This window comes from Talpa occidentalis, unplaced genomic scaffold (genome assembly GCF_014898055.3).
Source record: "Talpa occidentalis isolate TD23 unplaced genomic scaffold, MPIMG_talOcc4v2.1 talOcc4.14, whole genome shotgun sequence".
In the NCBI taxonomy this organism is placed as follows: Eukaryota; Metazoa; Chordata; class Mammalia; order Eulipotyphla; family Talpidae; genus Talpa; species Talpa occidentalis.
In genome coordinates, this window is record NW_023601433.1 from 45038860 (window position 1) to 45061115 (window position 22256).

Sequence of the window (22256 nt, forward strand, 5' to 3'; positions counted from 1 at the left end):
TCATTATTCATACCAATGCCACATTTATGCATGGCTGATATTATAGACATATTTTTAAAAAGAATCAGAAATAAGAATTTTTCACCAATGGTGTTTTCTTAAAGGACCTCCTATCTACTTTATCCTTTCTATTTTCCTTCTTTTGAAATTGTTAAGAAGAAAGACATTTTGGGGGAAAAACTACATGTTTCCTCACACTTCCACCCCTGAGGTTAAAAGGACCCGAGGAAAGCAGAACAGAACACGGGTGCCCTTTCATTAAATGGTGTGAGTCCCCATTATGTTTAAAAAAAAAAAAAGCTTTAAGGCTCTTAAGCAAAAATAAATTTTTTTAATATATCAAAAAAGTTAGGAACCAATGAAATGCCCTTTGATGAAATATGGTTAAGCAAATTGCAAGCACTATGCACTTATTGTAATGCCAAATAACTATTAAAGTTATGGTTACAATTATCATAAAGTAACATGGGAAAAATATTTTTGGCAAACCACAGCTTGATACAACATCAACATTAATACATATAATTAGTTATAACTGTTGTCAGACCTGGGAGAGCTTGGAGTGGTATACTTTTGAGTATATGTAAAATATACTTGTAAATATATATTATATTTGAATAAAATATAAATGCCAGGACAGAATGGGTCACAAACAGAAAAATCTAAATCTAAAATGGTCTGGCTTCCAGTTCTTCAGGACTTGACCCTCTTCTGGGTCAAGCTCAATGAAAAAGGTGATTAAATGGGTTGATGGACTTAAAAATGTGAGCAACTATGTGATAGATTCTACTTCCTTTGTCTAAGAAGTTCTACATTCAAAAATGATTATGACAGGAACAGGATAGTGAAAACTGCACCTTTCATCCAAGGGGAGGATATGAACATATATGCTACATTATTAGAAATTAGTGGAAGAATAGGCCAAATTGAATAAAATTGGTTTCATGTAGGGGGATGTCAGAGACAGGTTGAGAAGAGTAAATGATAGTTATCTCTTACTTTGTACATTCTACACTAAGCCATAAAGTTTATGGTATGTATTTCTAAAAATAGCAACCACCAAAATAGAAGACAATATAAAACACATAAGCCTACTATGCATTAAGCTAACTGTGCATTGAGTCCATGAACTACACCAAGGGGAATTAATTAAGTTACTTTAAAACTCTGTAATTTAACTCTGCATCCCTTGTGGGATATAGTCTAAGAACAAAAAGAACTGCTGTGAAGTCTAAAGTTGTGTTTAATTATTAGATTATTAATAACAATATCAATATCATTCTAAAATCTGTGAATGTACATTACAGTATATATAAAATGTAGAAATATCAAATATATTATATTTAGATATACTATGTATCTAGATAGTAAGATTACTAAATATGTGTTCCAATATGCTATTTGCTATGTAAAGCTAGGTAGATATATAAGTATATAAGTAAATTATGTTGATTATGTTAAGAACCAAAATTTTCAGCCTAAGAGAAATACAAATATAAAATCTAAGAAGTTAAATAAAACCTTAACATCCTAAATTTGAACTAGAAGTAAAAATATGAATCTGTGATATTATTACACTGCCTAAAAAATAATCTCACTCTGTACACTAAAAGTCCCCCCCCCCAAAAAAAAATTAACCAACCCAGTAGTCATGTGCACCCACAGGACCTAGGATGTGGTTTCTAAATATCATTTCCTGCTAAAAATAACAACAATTCCTTGCCAAAAATTCCAACTCCTCATATGGGACAGGAAATGTATAAGATGGGCATGAAACAATGTGTTACATCAGAAAACATGGAAACCTCTAAGTTGACGTTGGAAGACTCAGGGGCCAACTTGAAAGAGTTCTCAGCTAAAGATGGGAGAATTTGAGGGAAAAACATAAGTTGTACAAAGAAGCAAAACAGGGCCTCCCCGGTAGCGCAGCGGTTGAGCGCTGGGTTGCGAGGCTGCCCCGCAGCCTCTGCAGCACTGGTTCGATCCCGACTGCTCCCCGGCCACTGGAGGAGGGTCCCACATGGCGCGCAGACCTCTCCTGCCGCCCGCTGCTCCCCTCAGCAGTGTACTTCGGTCCTTCTGCCTGCTCTGCTCCCCGCTCTGGCTCTGGTGAATTCTCTCGCCCTCCCGCGCTTCTGACTGTACCCAGTGCTTGTATAAATAAATAAATAAATGTTTAAAAAAAAAAAAAAAAAGAAGCAAAACAGCAAACCCATGTTAAAAACTACCATGACTTCATAATGGCACAAGTATACACATACATACACATTTTTTTTCACCTTTGGCAGATTCGCCCTAAGTAATAATTACTCTGTAAACTACTGCATAAAGAAAAAAAAACAAGCATCTATCATGTCTTTCATAAATTGTAGCTCAGGACAATCCAAGAGATGTTCAACAATTTTTTTTTTAAGTTTTGAGACATTTCTTTTCCTTTATTACAAGTGAACTAAGTGACTGCATCTTATATCTCTTGAAAAACAGCCTTATTGAGTGACTCCTTAGTTTGAAGCAATACAAATTTGTTCTCTTCTAGTTCTGGAGTTCAGAGTTTCATCATTAATTTCTCTCAGCTAAAGGAAAACTTTGGTCTTCATCACAACATAAAAAGTTCAGTCCCACAAGTCATCTTTGAATTGACATATGAAAAAGTATTATTTATACAATTCTAGCTTAAAGAATGAGGACAGTGACAGAATTATAATTAGTGTTTTGCAAGCCACTGGTGAAATGATGAATCTAGTTAGTAATCACCAAAATAGGTAAAAGCTGATGGGGAATTTGAATCCAAGAAGGCTGAATCCCAACATCTGAACTCTGATCAACCTCACCACCAAAGGAGAGAGATGACAGATGTTAGCAATGTCCTTTTTGACTCAGTAGAAAGTTACTCTGCTACCAGTAAAGAACTCTTGACAATAAAATCCAACTTCAATCCAATAGAAGCTCTAAAACTAGCTACCAGTTTATGGGGAAATACATAGAAAATAGAAACATGTCAATTACTCCAAAGATACAATCAGTCAAATTCAATAGGACAAACAGCTGGGTTTCTTGAACAACAGTAAGCAACTAAAGTAAAAAGAGAGGGACTGTCCATTAAAAGAAATCAAAGACATGTATTTTAATGTGACTGAACCACCTGCTAAAATAAAATTATGAGACAATTAGAGAAAATTGGAACAATAGTTATCTGATAATAAGAAGGATTATTAATGTTTTTAGGTGTAATAGTGGTATCACAGATTTTTTTTTGTCTTTATCTTTTTGAAGATAGACACTAACATACTTGTGGATTAAATAAAAAGCCTGAGATTTGCTTCTAAATATTCCTGTTGGAGTAGGTGGGTTCAGTAGGTTGAACAATGGCTCCCCAAAGATGTCTAGCCCTAATATTCAGAACCTGTGACTGTTACCTTAAATGGCAAAAAGGACTTTGTAGATGTAAGTTAAAGACTTTGGGCTGGAATGTAATCCTGGATGTTCTGATAGGCCCAATCAGATAATCACAATGGCTTTCTCTAAGAGGGAAGTAGAAGGATGTGGATCCACCTACCCAAGGAGAAGGGTAGGTGGTGACAGAAGCAATGATGGGAGGGATGTGCTTTGAAGATGGAGAGACAGTCCACAAGTCAAGGAATGCAGGTGGCCCCTGGGAGCTGAAAAAAGTCATGAAGATGATTCTCCCCTCAGAGTCTCCAGAAAGAATCAGCCCTGCCCACACCTTGACTTTAGCTGAGAGAAACTAATGATGACCTTCTGAACTCCCGAACTAAAAGAGAATAAATTTATGTTGCTTCAGACTAAGTTTGTGGTCATTTGTTTCAGCATCACAGTGGAAAAGGGAACAGGAGCAGACCTGAAACCAGCACGGCCATGTATTGAAAACTGTTGAATTTGTATGATGCCTACATGAGGATTCATTACAACATATATAGTTTCACACATGTTTGAAAAATTTCATAGTAATTAGGTTGTCTTTTTAGTCTTACTAAGGAATTTTAAATCAAAAAGTCCATCTTTAAGATAGTTTTTAAGTTTCATCATCTGTCTTATATCCAGCTCCAGAATGTTGTGCTAACTACCAAACCCACAAAGGTTTTGGGCCATTGACCATATGCTTAACTTCTGTGAGCTCCAATTGCCTTACAGAGTTGAGTAAGTAACCACGTTTGCATCTCATTGGGTTGCTAGGCTGCATGAAATAATCCATGTGAAGTATTTATTGGTATTATGTGACACACGGTTTCTTAATAGAGGTTAGTTATTGATATTATCATTACATGTCATTTCCAGCTTCCCAGTAAACATTTGAAAATTGCCTCAAATCAATCTCTAGCATGATTATCACAATCTTTTAAAATATATTTTCTACATAAGTATTTAGAGTGTATTGAAATCATCAATAGTCTGTTTTGTTTGTTTTATTACGATGGTTCCCTGAGAGAATGAGCAAGAGGCACAAAAGGGATCAAGTTAAGCCCAACAGAGAGGCTATAAAGCAATCTCTTTCCTGAAAAACAGCTGGTTAACCTCCAAGGGTGCAAATATTCCATAGTCCTTGAGCTCAGGATGAGTGTCTATGTTGCTGGTTTCTTCTGCAGCAAGGAACTGAGACTCAGAACTCTTATTATCCTATGTAAACTGAAGGGAGAGCTTCCATTTCTTATCTCAAAGTTATATCTTCCTCCAAAGCAGCTGCAAAAAAATGGTTAGACCTGTTCTTTCAAGAACAAATTTGCAGAGGCCATTCTACAGCCAGTTCTTCTCAAAAGGACTCTATTTTCTGCTAATTGGTGGCAAGATGCCCTCCTGGGGCTTAAAGGGTGGATTCAAGTCTGATCCCCAGAGGTTATAAAATAATAATAAAACAAACTCCCCTTGCCCAGCACATTATGATGCCTCAAGTTCACGTAAGATCCTGGAGTCCTCCATATAGTTGGAGATGGGACTCTCAGACCCATTAAACACTCTGCACCGAAATAGTTAGGATGTTTGTTCCTGAGAAGCACAGGAGAGAAGAGGACCACAGCCTGGTCTCCTTTCCTGTTTCAGAAGTGACAGATATTAGAAGTGATGTGCAGTGAAAATAGGAGGGTTATTTAGACATTTAATAAGTACACTAATGAACAATGGTAATAGTGTTCTTCAAATTGCTCTATAGGCTTTAAAATTTCTTCAAGAAAATTACTATATGGATTGGTATTATTGACTCATTTTACTATAATGCTAAGCTAGACTTAAAAGAGGTGGCAGAAAGATCACTGGCTGATACATCTGAAGGTTGACAGAACAAACTGGCTATAACCCTTTACATCCATGCTGCCACCCTTCCTCTAACTATACCTAAATCTTTCTCAGGCTTCTTATGTGGAAGTTAGGAGGCAAAAAAGCATACATGGCAGAAGAGGCCTCCTCAGATTAGGCTTAACAAAGACATGTCACTTTGACATGTGGATTATTTCAAGCTGAAGTCAACAGAGGCCCTGCAGCCTCACAAAAAATCTTCACTACACCCATAACTATCCAGAGGAATAAAAATTGGGGGTATTACCCAAAAATAGCTTTTTCTTTATAAGAAATAGCCATTCTGTGGAGAAATCTTATCTAGATGGCAGGACAAATATGTAATTAAAGAGCATCTTGTCATCATAATATGAGTCATCCTCTCCTCATCCTGTGAGTCCCCCTCCTTGAAGCCCTCCTTGAAGTCCCAGGCCCTCATCCCATTCTTTACCTTAGGAAACCTCATTCTGCTCCACTGGCTTTAGAATTTACATCTATGTAGATTTTCCATACATAAATAATTAAATTTGTTCTTTTCTCTCACTCATCTATCTGATGTAAATTTGAACACTCAACCTGGTCAAGAAATACCCAAAGGGCTGGGGGGGGATGTCCTCTCCTCCCCCACATTGCCAAATTTCAAATACAAACATCGCCCTTAAAACCCATGTGCATATCAAGGGAAAGCAATGTCTGTTCCTATGCTTCCCCTATTCTTATTCTTCACATTTTCTGAGGACCTACACAGAGATGGTATTTATTTTTACAACTTAAGGGAAAAATGAAAAGAAATGGTCCAATAAAAAATGACCCAAAGTATTGATTTCACATATTGCTGAACCTATTTACATGGCTGTCTATCTTTTTGTGGTCATTCATTCAAGCTCAGACTCTGACGAGGTGCAAAGGCTAAACATGCAGAGAGAGCTTGGCTTGTACCACTCTGAGATCACAGAAAAGTGAGTACACAGACATGGCCTCCCGCCCCTGGCCCTCCAGACTCTGGAAACACGCTTTTCTCCTCTGTCACCCCATTTGACCCTGCTCAGTGTGTGAACTCTGAGGATGGCAGTGGAAGGGGTACAGCTGTACTAAATACCACACTGGAGAGACAAACACATCTGCCTGGAAAAGAAAGTCACTACTGACAGAACCACAGAAGCAGTCAGAAAACAATAGAGAAAGATGTTAGCTTGGGGTGGAAGTGAGGAAGGCTCTCCACATTGTGACTCGCCTGCCAATGATTAAGCAGCCAGCTTTTCTAGCTTTGGGCTTGTTGAACCCTGAAAATACTGAGCACTGTCTAGAGTGTCTCATTGTTATTTTTATTAATGCAATTAATTTTTTTAATGGATGCCAACATGAATCTAACAGTTTCTGTTGGAGGAAAACATGCTAACCCCACTATTGAGGGTGGCTGTAGAATTGGGACAGATGCATGTGATGACACAATTAATACAGATCTGAATTCAGGACTCCAAGAGGCAAGTGGAATCAAATGAAGCTTTGGGAGGGTTGTTGATAAGGAGGGTTGTTTATCAGTCACATCTTCAAAGATGCCGGATGCTGTTTGTGGAAACTAAATCAGCAGTGTCCCTTATCCGTGGAATATGGTGGTTTTCAAAGATAATAGAAAAGTCTACCATGCCAGAAATTAGTTCTGAAACAGTAACCCCAATCCCAGGAATTCCTGCTCCCAGGCCTCTGAATGCAATTGTGGCCACCCCCCAAATATGTATTTATTTTTCCTCGAAAGAGACTTGACCTAGTAGACACCAAAAATGAGAAATGTCCAGGACCCATCAGATGGGAGGATTGGGGGCATGATTGTGAGGGTGCCAAAAAGGCATGTGAGGAGGAGAAGGAGCTTAGTCTCACAGGCCTCATGCTGGAAGGCCTATGTGCCCTGGAAGCAATATACTAATCTCAGGAACAGTTTGTTTTTGGCTTAACATTCTAACTGGTTTCATTTATTTCTTGTTTCTAGGTTTGGGTGCTGCTAACACCTCAGACCATGGAAACAACAGGCTGACCCAGTAATTGTCCCTCTCTTGATCTACCTCCCCAAACCTCCTCTCATGAGATATGGTGGCTGTTACTAAGAGTTTACCTCAGAGAGAGAAGCTCAGGGCCTGAAACCAAATGCCTGACCAATTTGCTTTCATCAGTTCATCTCTCAGGATCTGAATCTGGATTGTCCCACTGCATCAAAGAGAAGCATTAGCGTAGATTGACTGGAAGTAGTCTAGATGGATTAAAGTAACTTGAGATAAGAAGCTAACCTCCCGTTGTCACAGCTGCCACAGAGGGTTCAAATGCTGACAACCCAGAAAACTATGATGGGACTAAGTTCTTTCTGAAGTTGTACAGTTAGACTTGACTAAGCCTTTCTAGTTGGAAAGATTCATAGTCACTTACAGATGTGCAGAATCAGATGAAACATACTCCAGGTGAGACCCCATCCCTTTGGCAAACAGGAGGGTGACATGACTTATAGAAACACATCTCTTCACACCCCAATAAGCCACACAAATGGCCACATTTGCACCAAAGCAACACTCTAGAACAATTTCCATTCTGTGACTACAAGAGTAGACAAACACCATCATGAAAACAAAGTTCCACTGAACAGCAACAAATTAAGAACATTCTAGAGACACAATGCCAATGAAAACAGCCAGGCTTGAGTTCACTTGCAAAGTGGGATAGCACAGCACCAGGATGACTCTGCACCAGCAGAGCCATGTACTGCAAAGACACAGCTTCCAACCAGGTGTTGGCTTATTTTCCCATTTAAAGAAAAATAGAGGAAATAACTCTGTGAAATTACTTTGTGTAGCTGTCACCCACTTGGTAATTCTCTTCTCCTCAGTTCAGTAAATAATTTTATGATTTCTTTTGGGGTCTTTTTTTTTTTAAGTACCACTGATGTTTTTTTCTTCAAGGCGAAGACTCTGTGAGTTTTGTTTTGTTTTGTTTTGGGGTATGTGTGAGTGTGTGTGAGTTTGTGTGTGTGTGTGTGTGTGTGTGTGTGAGAGAGAGAGAGAGAGAGAGAGAGAGAGATGAATGGAAGGTACAGAATTCTCTTTGAAGCTTAGTTTATAATACAATCACAATATTCTCCCAGCTCAAGAAATGTCATCTTTACATCAGCCCTAACAGAAGGTAAAAAAGGACGGGTTTTCAGCCTGAGGCGGTTGTGATAAGGGATTTAGAACCTCTCCTGATGAGCAACTGGATATAACACGCTGCAGCCCAGCACACACAGTGTCTTGTAGCTAATGTTCACGTGGCTGTTGTATGACTCAAGATGTGTAGGGGTGGGGAGGGGAGGGAGAAGGGAAGAAGGAAAAAAAAGAGCAAAATGAGTCAGAGAAATGTAATATTTTATCTAACCTACATTTGCCACGGCTGCTGCAGAGCTGTCATCTCACTTTACATGAGATAAGGGCAGTGAGCAGAGTCTTAAAAATGACTGTCAGTGAGAAGTGAGTGTCTGAGAAATTCCATGAGGAGTCTTACTTTTATTAATCATGCGTCTGAAGCTAACAGGTTCATACCATGTTAGCAAATTAAACTATCTCACAAGCTTGACAATGCTTCCTTGGATCGTTAAAAGCTTTCTCGTTTTAATTAATGACAAATTGGTTGTCTACCTACTAGGTTTCCATTGATACAGCATTTAATTTTTCTTTCAGATTTCACAACTTACTGGCAAAACACAGCACAAGTGCTCTGGTTATATACCATGGTTTCTCTTAAGCTTGTAAAAATCATCTTAGTTTGGACATTCCTTGTTGGTTAATTACAATGGCCCTTTTGAAAATGCGACGCTGAAGGCTGCTGGCACACAGGGAGCAATGGCACCTGGACCCCATGAACCCCGTGACCTGCACTCACCTGCCCTCCTGAGTTCAATCTAACGCAATATCCCCAACTTTCTGAACTAAACTATATTGAATAAGGAAAAAGGAACCTCAGGGCATCTTGCCAAGTCTAGGGCTCCCTTAAATAATGGTTTATTTCTTAATTGATCTCAGTGGGCAGAGGGATCCTGTCTCAGCTTTAAAGCAGAGAAGCTTTAGGGTTCTAGCAGAGTCAGTTACCAGAGCCTCTGTTAAGACTGTAATCCGGACCTCCCCGGTGGCGCTGCGGGTTGAGCGCCACGCTGTGAAGCTGTCCGCAGCCTCTGCAGTGCGGGTTCGATGCAGCCAGCAAGAATCCCACATGGCACAGCAGACCTCTCCAGTTGCACCTGCTGCTCCCCTCAGCAGTGTATTTCTGTCGTCTGCCTGTTCTGCTCCCTGCTCTGTCTCTGGTGAATCCTCTCACCCTCCCACACCTCTAACCTGTACCCCAGCTCTTATATAAAAATAAATAAATCCTTAAAAAAAAAAAAAAAAAGATGGTAATCCGTCTCCTGCCTAGTTCCAGTCTATTAGTCAAAATCAGTCATCCTTTTTCTTGCTCAGGCTCTTTTTGGAACAGCACCATGTCCAATTAAATGTTGAGACATCAGTGAAAAAGACAATGATGACAGGTGACTAAGACCTCCGTATTACATGTCTCCCAACCTTTTAGCACTGATGTGGCAATCAACACTGCCCCCGTCATGTCACTGATGCCACCCAGGTTCTAGCCACTGTAACTTGTACTGGGAAGAGGAGCTCACTCCTCTTCAAAGCCCCTCAAAAGCTTCCCACAGGTTTCAATCTAACCCTCCTCTTCTTTCCTTCTGCCACCCCCCCTTTTTTTGCCTTCTCAAAGGAAATATCAGAGGAACAGAAGCAAGCATCTTGAAGTTACTTCTCCCCAATGCTATCTCTGAGACTGAAGAGGGTCAAGACAAGGGGCTTTGGTGCCCCATGAATCACAGAGAGAAGATATATTCTCCCCGGAACTCTAGAGCCCAGAATGGAGTCTCTTTCACTTCAATAACTCTTCAACCAGGCAGGTTAGTTCTAAAAGCAGAAGTCCGCTTGAGGATCTCCAGCCAATCAGTCATAGAAACCAAGGAAGTCTCTAAATCTTTGTTGTAACCATTAACAGGAATGCAATACCTCAGTTCTTTTCTTTGCCACCCTCCGCAGGAGGTGCTAACAGCTGGCCAAAGGGCAGAGAGTAGAAAAAGCTAAGTGTTCAGGTAATCAACAAGGTTTGGCAGGATCTTAACAGAGCTTATTATCTATAAGCAAACATCTCTCCTCTCCACATAATTTCACCAGGAAGGTGAGGGGTTCACTTCTGATTTTATAAAATGAGTTGTTTTTTTATTATAGATTTTTTTTGTATCATAGTTTTCCTGGTGTTGCAGCTGCTACTGAAGATGCTCAGAATCAGCTACCCCAGGATCTCAAAACAGGTTGCCCCAAGACATGCTATTTAGGCACGTGGATTACTTTGAATAAAGGTCAAGCAAGTCCCTGAAGGCTCAGGACTTTTTTCACTCCCTTAACTACCTAGAAAAATGGCAATTAGGGGTATTACCCACATTTAGGGTTATCACCCAGAAGTGAACTTTCGATCAGGAAATCTCTCTAAGAGGCGGGGGAACATGCAGTTACAGAGCACTGGCCCATTCCCCATGTGACTCACCTCCTCGCTCCTTGAAGCCCAGGCCCCTATCCCAGTCCTTAGCTCTCCCACTGAAAGCAGAATCCTCATTCTCTATGTGAGTTCCCCACACATACACAATTAAACTGATTTTTTTCTCCTGCTAATCTAGTGTCTGATGTTTTCATTACCAGCCCAGCCCCAGAAGAACTCAGAGGAGATCTACGTTGCTACGTTGCCCCTACATTGCTAAGGGAATAATAGCTATGATGTATAAGCCTTTATTATCGTACCTGAGAAACATTTTTAACTTGCTCTATTATAGACCCATTGTAATGCTGGAAAATTGACGCTTGAAGAGATTTATTAACCTAGTGTGATGGTGCACAATTCTGATACAGCCACATTTGACTCAAAGCGTAGGCTCAAAGTCTAGACTATCGGGTACCAGAGTTTGCATTTGAAGTCTAAATGTCTTTGGTTTTGTGCATGATCAGAGGGAGAATATTTGTTTGCAATTTGCTGTGTTTTGTTATAGTAAACACCTCAGGAGGAAGGAGACTCTTTTCAGTAACTCCTGTGTGGGCATCACTGCCTGGCATACCTAGAAGACAGGGTGGATTCTGTCTGCCCCTTTTCCTTTGTGGACCAGAGGAGGGGGTTAAGTGGGATTCTGGGGTGGCAGCTTCTTTCCTTGCTTACTTGGAGGCAGGAGCACTGACTATCTTCCTGAAAAGCTTATCATAAGTTACATCTTTTACATGTACTCCTCATAACATTAGCAGTATATCTGTATCATGAATCCTACTGCCTGGGCTAGTGACTATGGTGGCTAATCTAAATCCCCGTGTAAACACTGGCAACATTTTCCCTGCCCTTATACATCCTTGGTTTTTCCCTACCATTTTTTAATTCATGCCATCTTATTATGTGTTATGGGTTTTTCTTTCTGTCTACATATATCTACGAATTTAAGAATTATTATTTTAAGTACACTCCAAGTTTTTCTGGCATGAGGTGAAATAAGGTGAAAATTAAATGTAAATATATTAAATTAATGGTTTTGTACAATTTTGCAGATTTAAGTGCTAGAAGTTTCTTGTCAGTATGAATTTCAAAATAATAAGATATTTTAGATCACTGTTTCTCCTAGAAAACTAGACAATGCAGCCATATTGCTTCAAAATTCAAAAGTGGCACATCCAACAGTGGATATTTCCATGAAGGTTTTCATGTACATGATGTGCAGAAATCAGCACACCTGGTTTGAGAAGGGACGTGTGTGCTTGCTACAGATGTCTCGATCAACCAATGGGTGAGGTCTCATAGTTTCCACTTGTGGAGTCCGCCCCTGAGCAGGCAATTGAAGTAAGAAGGTAGAACATGGAGAGATAAGAGGAAAACTCATGTCCCAAGACAGTATATGCAAAGGACAAGTGAGAGGCAGATAAGAGACCAACCAGGAGCCGAAGAGGGAGAATCAGTGTGGCCACATCCACTTAAACAGAATTGGGAAGCGGAGCCGCCCTGGTGGCACAAGGGGTTAAGTCTCAGCACTATGAAGCTATAGGCAGCCACTGAGGCCTGAGTTCAATTCCCCGGCCAGGGAGCTGACCCACATGGTGCAGCAGACCTCTCCTGACTCGCCCGCTGCTTCCCTCAGCAGTGTATTTCAGTAGATCCACCTGCTCTGGTCCCCACTCTATCTGGTGAATCCTCTCAACCTCCGTGCCTCTGGCCTATATCCCAGTTCTTCTATGTAAGAATAAATACAATATTAAAAAAAAAAAAACAGAAGCAGTAAGGACAGACAGGATTCAGTTCAGTGGAGACACTGGCAGGGATGAAGAAAGGGGGTGATGCTCCTTCTCCTAAGAAAGAAAGGAGGTGGGGGTGAGGGGACCAATAGCTCTCAGCTGGGAATAGAAATGGACTCAAGAGGGTGATGCCAAATTAAGGAGGGAAGAAAAAATTGAGAACCTCTGTCTTTTCTGAGACTGTAGAGGCAAAGCGCCAAGGGATCAAGGCCACACAGAAGCAGCAAGGAGGCACATGAAGAGGGAGGTCTGACTCGTGCCTGTTGAGAGGCAGAAGAGGAAGGCGTCGGTCAACAACAAAACAATAAAATAAAAGTTACAAAAAAATGGAGGCATCCACATGTATCCGCTTTCCTTTTTTTTATACCATGCAGGGAGGGGTCCCCATGGCAGCCAGCCCCTTATTTACTTCTACCATGTCTTATAGTCACTCCCTTCAGCAGCTTTTGAAATAAGTTCAATGTGGGTGAAAAAAGGGATGGTCCCAGGTGTACAGGAACTTCAAAATCACCTTGCATAATCTGAAATAAAAGAGTATTATATGTTGGATCACAAAGAATTCCATTCATTGTCACACTCCTATTAGAAAGGGGCCAGCAGCCTCCAGGTCTGTCATCATGAAAGCTAGTATAACTCGATCAAATTTGGAATATAGACGCAGGATAAGTTGGCGCTGAGGTTTTCAGCTATTATGCAGTTAAGGACCACACACCTCACACCTCAATAAGATATATGAATTCTTGCCTGAAGTCGCCATATAGCTACCTCATTTTAAATCCCCCCTCCTCTGCCTTTTGTAATCCTGCCCTTCTGTCTCCATGCCTCTGCTTCTTTCATCTGCTTTGTGTAGTCTGAGAGCTGACTCTTCTGGTATAGAATTAACTCCCTTTTCCTTTGTTACTGTGAAGATCAAGAAGGTTGCTGGGGTGGTCATATTTCATTCAGTGTTAGAGAACATGTTCCTGGCAGCACCTGGCACACGGCCATTAAGACATGGGAACATGGGGATGACTGGAAAAGATGATGTGGTGTCTATAGACAACAGAATCCTATCCAGCTACAAGATGAAATCTTGCCATTTAAGGACAGCACGAATAGAAGTTGAGGTGACCACGCTAAAAAAAAAAGTCAGTCAGAAAGAGAAAGACAAATCCTGAGTGATTGTACTCTCATGAGGAATATAACGGAAAAAAAGCAAATGACAAAAAAAAAAAAATACAACAGAAAAAATTCTTAGAGACTCTGACAATAAAATGGAGGTTATCAGAAGGGAAACGGAAGAGCAGCAGATGAAATGGACAGAGGGGTCAAGTCGATAGTGGTGAATGAACCGAGGACTTTGAAGGTGGGTGAGGGGCAGTGAATACATGTAGGAGGTGTCAAGTTGCATTTCGGAAACTTACATAGTAATGTAAACCAATGGTATACCAATGAAAACAGATACTTTTTAAAAAGTGAATACATAAATGAATATTATCTTCAGCACTGTAGCTGACTTTTTTTTAAGATTTATTTTTATTTATTTGTACAAGCACTGGGTACAGTCAGAAGCACAGGAGGGTGAGAGAATTCACCAGAGCCAGAGGGGAGAGCAGAGCAGGCAGACTGACGAAATACACTGCTGAGGGGAGCAGCGGGTGGCAGGAGAGGTCTGCGCGCCCTGTGGGACCTTCCTCTGGTGGCCGGGGAGCAGCCGGGGATCGAACCGGTGCTGCAAAGGCTGTGGGCAGCCTCGCAACCCAGCGCTCAACTGCTGCGCCACCAGGAAGGCCCCTGATATTTTTATATGTACCCTTATCAGCAAGAAAATCATGAACATGCACTCATACTTGTTTTAGGAAGAGTCTGCATGTACTGCTATATTCTTTCAAAAAAATTTCAAAGACAGCATTTAAATGGGGGAAAGTAAAATAGAAATTCTGAGATGCTTCACCCACCCCCTAACAGACATGTGTACATTGGAAACAAGTGCTCTGGGGGTCCATCTTCAGCCCTAATACCCATCTTCATTGGATCGTGATCAGTGGGGTCATCAATACTTGCTCTTGGCCATGGCTGACAGGCTCTGGGAGCCTGCAGTGAGGGACCAACCCTGAGCTCTGAGGTGCACTGGGGAATGTCCTCTCACCCTGGAATGTCTGTATATAAGCGCTTCTCCCATACAAATCACCCTTTGAGGGTGGGGACGTTGCCTCCATTTTCTTTTGTCCATCCCACTGAGCACAGTGCTGGCTTAGACAAAGGTCAATGCAATTTTTCTGATTACTCTCCAACTCCAGTGAGCTAACTCTCAGGCTTTACCGGCTTCTGGAGTGAAGGCAGAATGATCCAGACAAACAAGATGAGGAAAGAGCAGGGGACACAGGGCCCATGACTGTGCTCACCCTGTGGGCCTCCTCTGATGTTCATTGCAGAGTGAGTTCACCCAGCTACCACAGCGCATCTGGCCGTCCATACTGAAATGTCAAGATAACTAGAAATTGAACGTTAACTTTTTTAGAAGAACCAAATCACCTTTAGAGCTAATGAATGGTGGTGGGTATTTTGATTTTAAAAGAAAATTTAAAATGTGGGGCCTCAAATAACCTCAATGATGGTTTGCTAGGGAGGAAATAAACAGCTTACTGAGCTGAATAAAAATACAAGTCATCTTTAGAAAAATATATCATCTCTAAATTTCAAAGTAATTTCAGGTTAAGAACAATGAGTTTTACTAGTTCCTTTTAGAGCAAAGAAAAGCCTTTAAGGTGGTATTTAACTTTTTCCACATTCAAAACAGATTTTAATGATGCCTATGCTTTCCTTTCTGATTATAAAAGTACTATGCACACTCAAAAAAAAAAAAAAAACTTGAGAAACACAGAAGAGCACAAGGGAACAAAAATAACCTATAGTTGACTAAATTGCATCTATTGTTTGTGGTAAAGTTCTATATTCAGCTTGGGGGAGGGGGCCGTGGAACAGAGATAGAACCAAGAGATTCTAGGAAGAAAAGAAAACTTCCCATTAGTCATGCATTCAGGAAATTCTGTGAGCTTAAATGGAACCACTACTCACAGCCTGAGGGTGAGGGGTTGGGTGCCCAAGATGCAGAGACATGAGTTTGCCATTGGACAGTAAGCAATTTCTTCTAAACAATGGTTAGAGATATAAGATGTAACAGATGATAAATCAGAAATGTAACTTGCCTACAAGACTTGAATATTTCTTTTGGCTCTTTGAGAAAGACAGTTAACAATATGTAATTGAGAAAATATAAATTAAAGCAAATTTCAGCTATAAGGGAAAGTGAGTTAGGTCAAAAATATCATGCTTAACAATTATCTCTATAAAAAAATGTACCTAATGAAGTAAGGATAAGTCCCAGGGTTATTCTATTATATAAATATACATACCATACATATACATATGTATATAGTACATATTACAATACATGTTTCATTCTATTATATTAAGATTTGATGGCAAGACAAATGGATTTCTGGAGCATAGTATCTTCCTATGTAGTTTAGACATTTTGAATCTAATAGTTGAAAAAAGTTTCAAGATACTGTTGCTACTTATCCATCCATTCTTGCACTAAATACAATTTTATTTTTTTAATTGCTTCCTTTGTTTTTTTATAAGGTTGATTTATTTATGCATACAAGAACTGGGGTACAGGCCAGAGATGTGGGGGGGTGAGAGGATTCACCAGAGACAGAGTGGGGAACAGAACAGGCAGACTGACTGAAATACACTGACTGAAATACACTGCTGAGGGGAGCAGCAGGCAAGACAGGAGAGGTCTGCTGCGCCATGTGGGTAGCTCCCTGGCAAGGGACTGAACTCATGCTGCAGTGGCTGTCAATAGCTTGGTAGTGCTGCAATTTAACCCCTTGCGCCACCAGGGAGGCCCTTAAATACAATTTTAATGAACATTTACTGCATGTCAAATGGTGTGCTAGCCAGACAGAAAAGTCCTCGTGACAAATTATTTTAAGTGGCTCCCCATGTAGGTAACAAGGAAAAAGCAGAAGACAATGACCAGAGTAGCTTTAGAGAGAAGGAAACTTGTGCTAAGTAGTGAGAGTTAGTGTGCACCCAGAGACGAGCGGGGTAGGGGTTCCAAGAAAGTGCTGCTAGGGAGGTGAAATGGGGGAACTAAAAGAATCCAACTATCAATAGTTTGGATCACTGGGGCCAGGCATCGGTGGGGATTAGCACCCTGAGGTGGGAGCAATAGGCTGGAGATGGTTAAGATGTGGATAAAAAGGGCTCCCTGGTGGCGCAAGTGGTTAAATCTCAGTGCTGTGAGCTATCTGCAGCTTCTGCAGCACAAGTTCAATTCCTGGCCAGGGTGCTACCTACATGGCACAGCAGACCTCTCCTGTCTCGCCCGCTGCTCCCCTCAGCAGTGTGTTTCAGTCAGTCTGCCTGTTCTGTTCCCCACTATGTCTCTGGTGAATCCTCTCACCACCCCCCACACCTCTGGCCTATACCCCAGCTCTTGTATGCATAAATAAATAAATCTTTAAAAAAAAAAGATGTGGGTAAAAATGGAGCCTGAAAGAACTGTAAACAGGGTAATAAACAGTCATTCTGGCTGCGGGACAAAGGAAAACTGGAGCGTTGTGAGGCTGAGAGACAATTTAATGAGCTGAGTCAAAGCTGGTAGCCACGGGAATGAGAAGGAAAGCAACAGGGGAGTGGGTTGTGGGCTGATCACGTAACTGATGTCAGCTTTCTGCTCTTTCACTGTAGGTAAGAAAAAAGACTTCCCTGGGGCCTCCCCAGTGGCGCAGCGGTTGAGCGCTGGGTTGCGAAGCTGCCCGCAGCCTCTGCAGTGCTGGTTTGATTCCCGGCTCCTCCCCGGCCACCAGAGGAGGGTCCCACATGGCGCGCAGACCTCTCCTGCCGCACCCGTTGCTCCCCTCAGCAGTATACTTCGGTCCTTCTGCCTGCTCTGCTCCTCGCTCTGGCTCTGGTGAATTCTCTCACCCTCCCATACTTCTGACTGTACCCAGTGCTTGTATAAATAAATAAATAAACCTTAAAAAAAAAGAAAAGAAAAGAAAAGGAAAAAAAGACTTCCCTGAAACACTGGGGGGCATGGAGGCAGGGAGGAGGAACTCCACCATTAGCATCTCCCCTTGTTAGGAGGGAGAACAGGACCACACCTTACAACTCCATTGTTAAAAGGCAAATACTCGCTTAAATATATATTAAAAGCCCCCATTTCAAGTTTTCCCATTTTTCATGATATACTCTGCAGGGTATTCCTTTGAACTGCTGACAGCAACAGATACTTCCTAGCTTGTTCATTCATTGACTTTCTTGAAAGAGAGACATTGTCCCAGTTTGTGTGGGTCTGCAGGTCTCAGGGTATAGACACACCTCAGTGCTTGGTTCCAGACCACCACAGTAAAGAGAGTATGGCCATAAAGAGAATAACGTAATTTTTTTGGTTTTCCAGGTCATATAAAAGTAATGTTTAGGGCCTCCCTGGTGGCGCAAACGATTGAGCGCCACACTGTGAAGCTGTCCGCAGCTTTTGCAGCATGGATTCAATTAGCAGCCAGCCAGGGAGATTCCCACATGGCACGGCAGACCTCTCCTGTCTCGCCCGCTGCTCCCCTCAGCAGTGTACTTTGGCCCTTCTGCCTGATCTGTTCCCCATTCTGTCTCTGGTGAATCCTCTCACCCTCCCACACATCTGGCCTGTACCCTAGCTCTTGTATAAATAAATAAATCTTTAAAAAAAAAAATATCTTAAAAAAAAGTTATGTTTATGCTATACTGTAATCTATTAATGATTGCATTATGTCTTTAAATAAGGTACATGCCTTAATAGCATTGTCTTTTAAAAATCAATATATATGCTTAAAAAAAGAACATGCTTAAAAATCAATATACATGCTTAGAAAAACAACATACATGTTAAAAGGCACGACACTAGCCAACATAGAGCTTTTGGAAAAATGGTATCTATAGACTTACTCAACACATGGTTGCCACAAGCCTTCAATGTGTAAAAATGCATAAGTCTGCAAAGCACACACACAAAAAGATATGCCTGCACTTCGAGATAGAAGCAAAGATAGCCTTGTCAATTAGATTGTCTGGAGTCACGACTGGCCAGATCCAACTCTTGCTGTAGCACCGATCCTGACATGTATCCTCTCCAACATTCTAGTGGGAAATGAGCCATCTATTCACTTCATAGCTACTTTTTTTCTAAACCCCTACAAGACCAAGAGATGCTGTAGACAGTGGAAATACATAGTAAAGATGTTCATCTGCATATCTCATCTTGCTTTAGTCAGTATCTTGCAATGCTCACTGAGCAATCACTATGCTACAAACCATGCAGTTGCTAACAACACGTTCTGTACTTCAAGATGCTGATGCTCGTGAAAAGAACTTTGACTGTTAGGAGACCATCCAACCCTTACTCCTTGGAGTTGGTAGGGAGGGTGGTGCTGGCCCAGGAGGGAGAGCATGACCATCACTACTCTTTCCACTGCATTGTGCTTTGAGGCAGCAAGAACAACCTGGACCAGGTATCAAAGGGGCACTGGTTCCCTAGCCTCTGCTACTCTGCCTACAGCCAGAGGGATTACAGATCCCAACCTGCATTTTCTCCTCTCCATTCCATTGTTTCTATTATACCAGTTCAAGCAAATCTGAGCCAGACCTCCTAATAGCTTAGACTATCAAGGGAAATTGTCCTTAGGAAGTAGGCTGTGAAATGGACCAGTTAGCATCCTGGTCATTCAAGCCTATTGAGGACTGAGTAAGAAATATGAGTGAAGCATCCACATGGCTGGATGACAGAAGATGAGACTGGGGTGTCTACAAATAAATTTCATTCACTCATTCATTGATGCAATCATACACTCGACAATAATTTATTGGGCATCCCTACACTGCTCAGCGCTATCAAATCACAGGAGATATAATCTAAACAAGATGGACATAATCTTCAATACCTGACATTAAGCACACTGAGAAACAGGAAGGATCATTTAATGTGAACACATCACTCAGTAATGAGAATCACAGAAAGATTCAAAGAGAAGACTCCTAAAACTTGAAGGATGAAAGGAGTTAGACAGATGAAGGACTGGTGGGGGCAGAGCTGGAGAGGCCCACTGGCACACGGGCATGGAGGGGTATGAATCAGAATGCACCTGCAGGTGCAGTGTGTCATGGGGAAGGAGACTGGCCAGTCTTAGGCCATACCAGATGGTGCTCCTGAAGATTACTTTAAATGCCTAAGCATTAAGTTGAACACATGAAATCACCATTTTTCTAGGCCACAAATAATCTAATACCAGAAATTTGACATGGTACAACCTAGCAATTCCCTGAGTAATACTCCTTGGCCTACCCTTTTCAATTAGTGTCTCTCCAGAAAAGAAGACAGTGGCACTGGAAAAACATAAGGGATGAATATGAGCAGAGTAGGATGGGGGGCTGTGAAGGGTGGCACACAAGATCATGCAGGCCCTACAAGGACACGGGCCAGAGTAATATGTTTGGGCTTTCTCCTCAGACAACGGGGATGTGTAATGACCAAATTTGTAAGTTAATGCTCATTCAAGGTGACCTGCAGAACAGAGTGGAAAGAACAACAATAGTGACAAGGAAAACACAAAAAGCAGCTACTGGGAGCATCTAGTGAGAAAAGATGGACCGTACCAGCACAGTGACAGCAGGAGGGCTGGAGGATACAAAAGAGGCAGAAAGGGTGGGACTCAGGGTGAGGTAGGGGCAGGGGCTATGATCGGGTCCACCATTCTGCAGAGGCAGCCAGGAGCCAGGACATGACCATGTGGATGGAGGAGCGTCCATTGGGTTGGACACACAACAGGAAGATTTGTTGTGGAGGGAAGAGGATGAGTTCTTGGATGTTACTGTCCAATCAGTTCTGATGATAAGAAGAGTGAAGATAAGAAGTAGGAGGCAAAAGGAATGAATGTTGCTGACTCTGTAAGTGTTTATTACACAGTGTTTAATAAAATCCACACACTGACAGTGGAGGGTAGGTGCCCTTCCATCAGTTGTATAAGAAGCTGAAGGTGAGTGTTTACCTGATATTAGGTGGCTGACAGTGGTAGGGCTATCATTTTTTTTTTACTTATTTATTTTTTTAAAGATTTTATTTTATTTATTTATTTATTTATTCATACAAGCACTGGGTACAGTCAGAAGCGCGGGAGGGTGAGAGAATTCACCAGAGCCAGAGCGGGGAGCAGAGCAGGCAGAAGGACCGAAGTACTCTGCTGAGGGGAGCAGCGGGCAGCAGGAGAGGTCTGCGCACCATGTGGGACCCTCCTCTGGTGGCCAGGGAGCAGCCGGGGATCAAACCGGCTCTGCAGAGGCTGTGGGCAGCTTCGCAACCCAGCGCTCAACCGCTGCGCCACCAGGGAGGCCCCAAGGGCTAACATTTTAATGGGCATCTCTTTTTTCTTTTTTTTAAAGATTTATTTATGCATACAAGAACTGGGGTACAGGCCAGAGGTGCAGGGGGTAAGAGGATTCACCAGAGACAGAGTGGGGAACAGAACAGGCTGATCTACTGAAATACACTGCTGAGAAGAGCAGCGGGTGAGTCAGGAGAGGTCTGCTATGCCACGTGAATAGCTCCCAGAACAGGCAGGGGTTGAACTCATGCTAAAGTGACTGTAGATAGCTTCACAGCACTATGCTTAAGCCCTTGAGCCACCAGGGAGGCCCTTAATGGGCCTCTCTCTACCAATATCCAAGCTCTTGCTACTCCAACTGGCTCCCAGTAACCTAATGGAATGTATGATGTATGGGGTGTTTAAGGCTAAAAAACTCATAACCAGAGTCAAGAGGGATGTACCAGAAACCTATCTGGGAATACATGGGAGAGGAAGAGGGGGGACCCAGATCAAGACCCTGCTTGTAAGAAGGAGAGCCATTTCCTTGGAGGATACCTCTCACCCCACATTCTACCCACCCTCTCTGTCATAGTTCCTCTCTAAGTCTGGGGCATGGGAGGCACAGAAATATCAGTCAGTAGTGGAAAGAACTTGCTTTCCAATCATCAGGATAAATCCATATAGTACCTAGCTTGCTCTGCAGAGCAGAACTCAGCAAGGCAGCTGAATTTAACATCTCTTAAGGGAAAATCAGTATTTTAGCTGATGGCATTATCTTAGCAGACAAAGGTTTAAGGCATAGCCTATTTAAAGAGTTATTTAACAATTTCCAAAATAGTAGCAACCCAGTCTCCATAAAGCTAAATGAGTCCCAGGGAAGAAAGCACATATTACATTCTCGCACTTGTTTCTCTAATTAGGAACAGGCCCCGGTGGCTGGGATTTATTTTCATGAGTACACATCCACAAAACCCAGAAACATCTTGACATGCTGCAGCATCCCTAATGTTTCTCAAAACTGAATCCTAATTAGGTTAAAAAAAATGCAACCAGGAATTTTCACGCTGGTTTTGATTTGGGATTCAAAACAGAACCTAAGATGTGCATTTTTATATTGTTCCAAAACATGTATAAGCTGGGTCAAAATTCATAAGACCCCCTTCAGACATTACAAAGAACAGAAAAACAGAGCCAGGCATGATTCTGAATT

The 22256-nt window shown here is 41.7% G+C and overlaps 1 protein-coding gene across 1 annotated transcript in view; it reads right to left on the minus strand.

Annotated features, from left to right (window-relative positions):
- The window catches only part of DISC1 (DISC1 scaffold protein), a 315559-nt gene that overhangs the window by 46442 nt on the left and 246861 nt on the right, over positions 1–22256 (minus strand). The gene's annotated exons all lie outside the window — the stretch shown is intronic.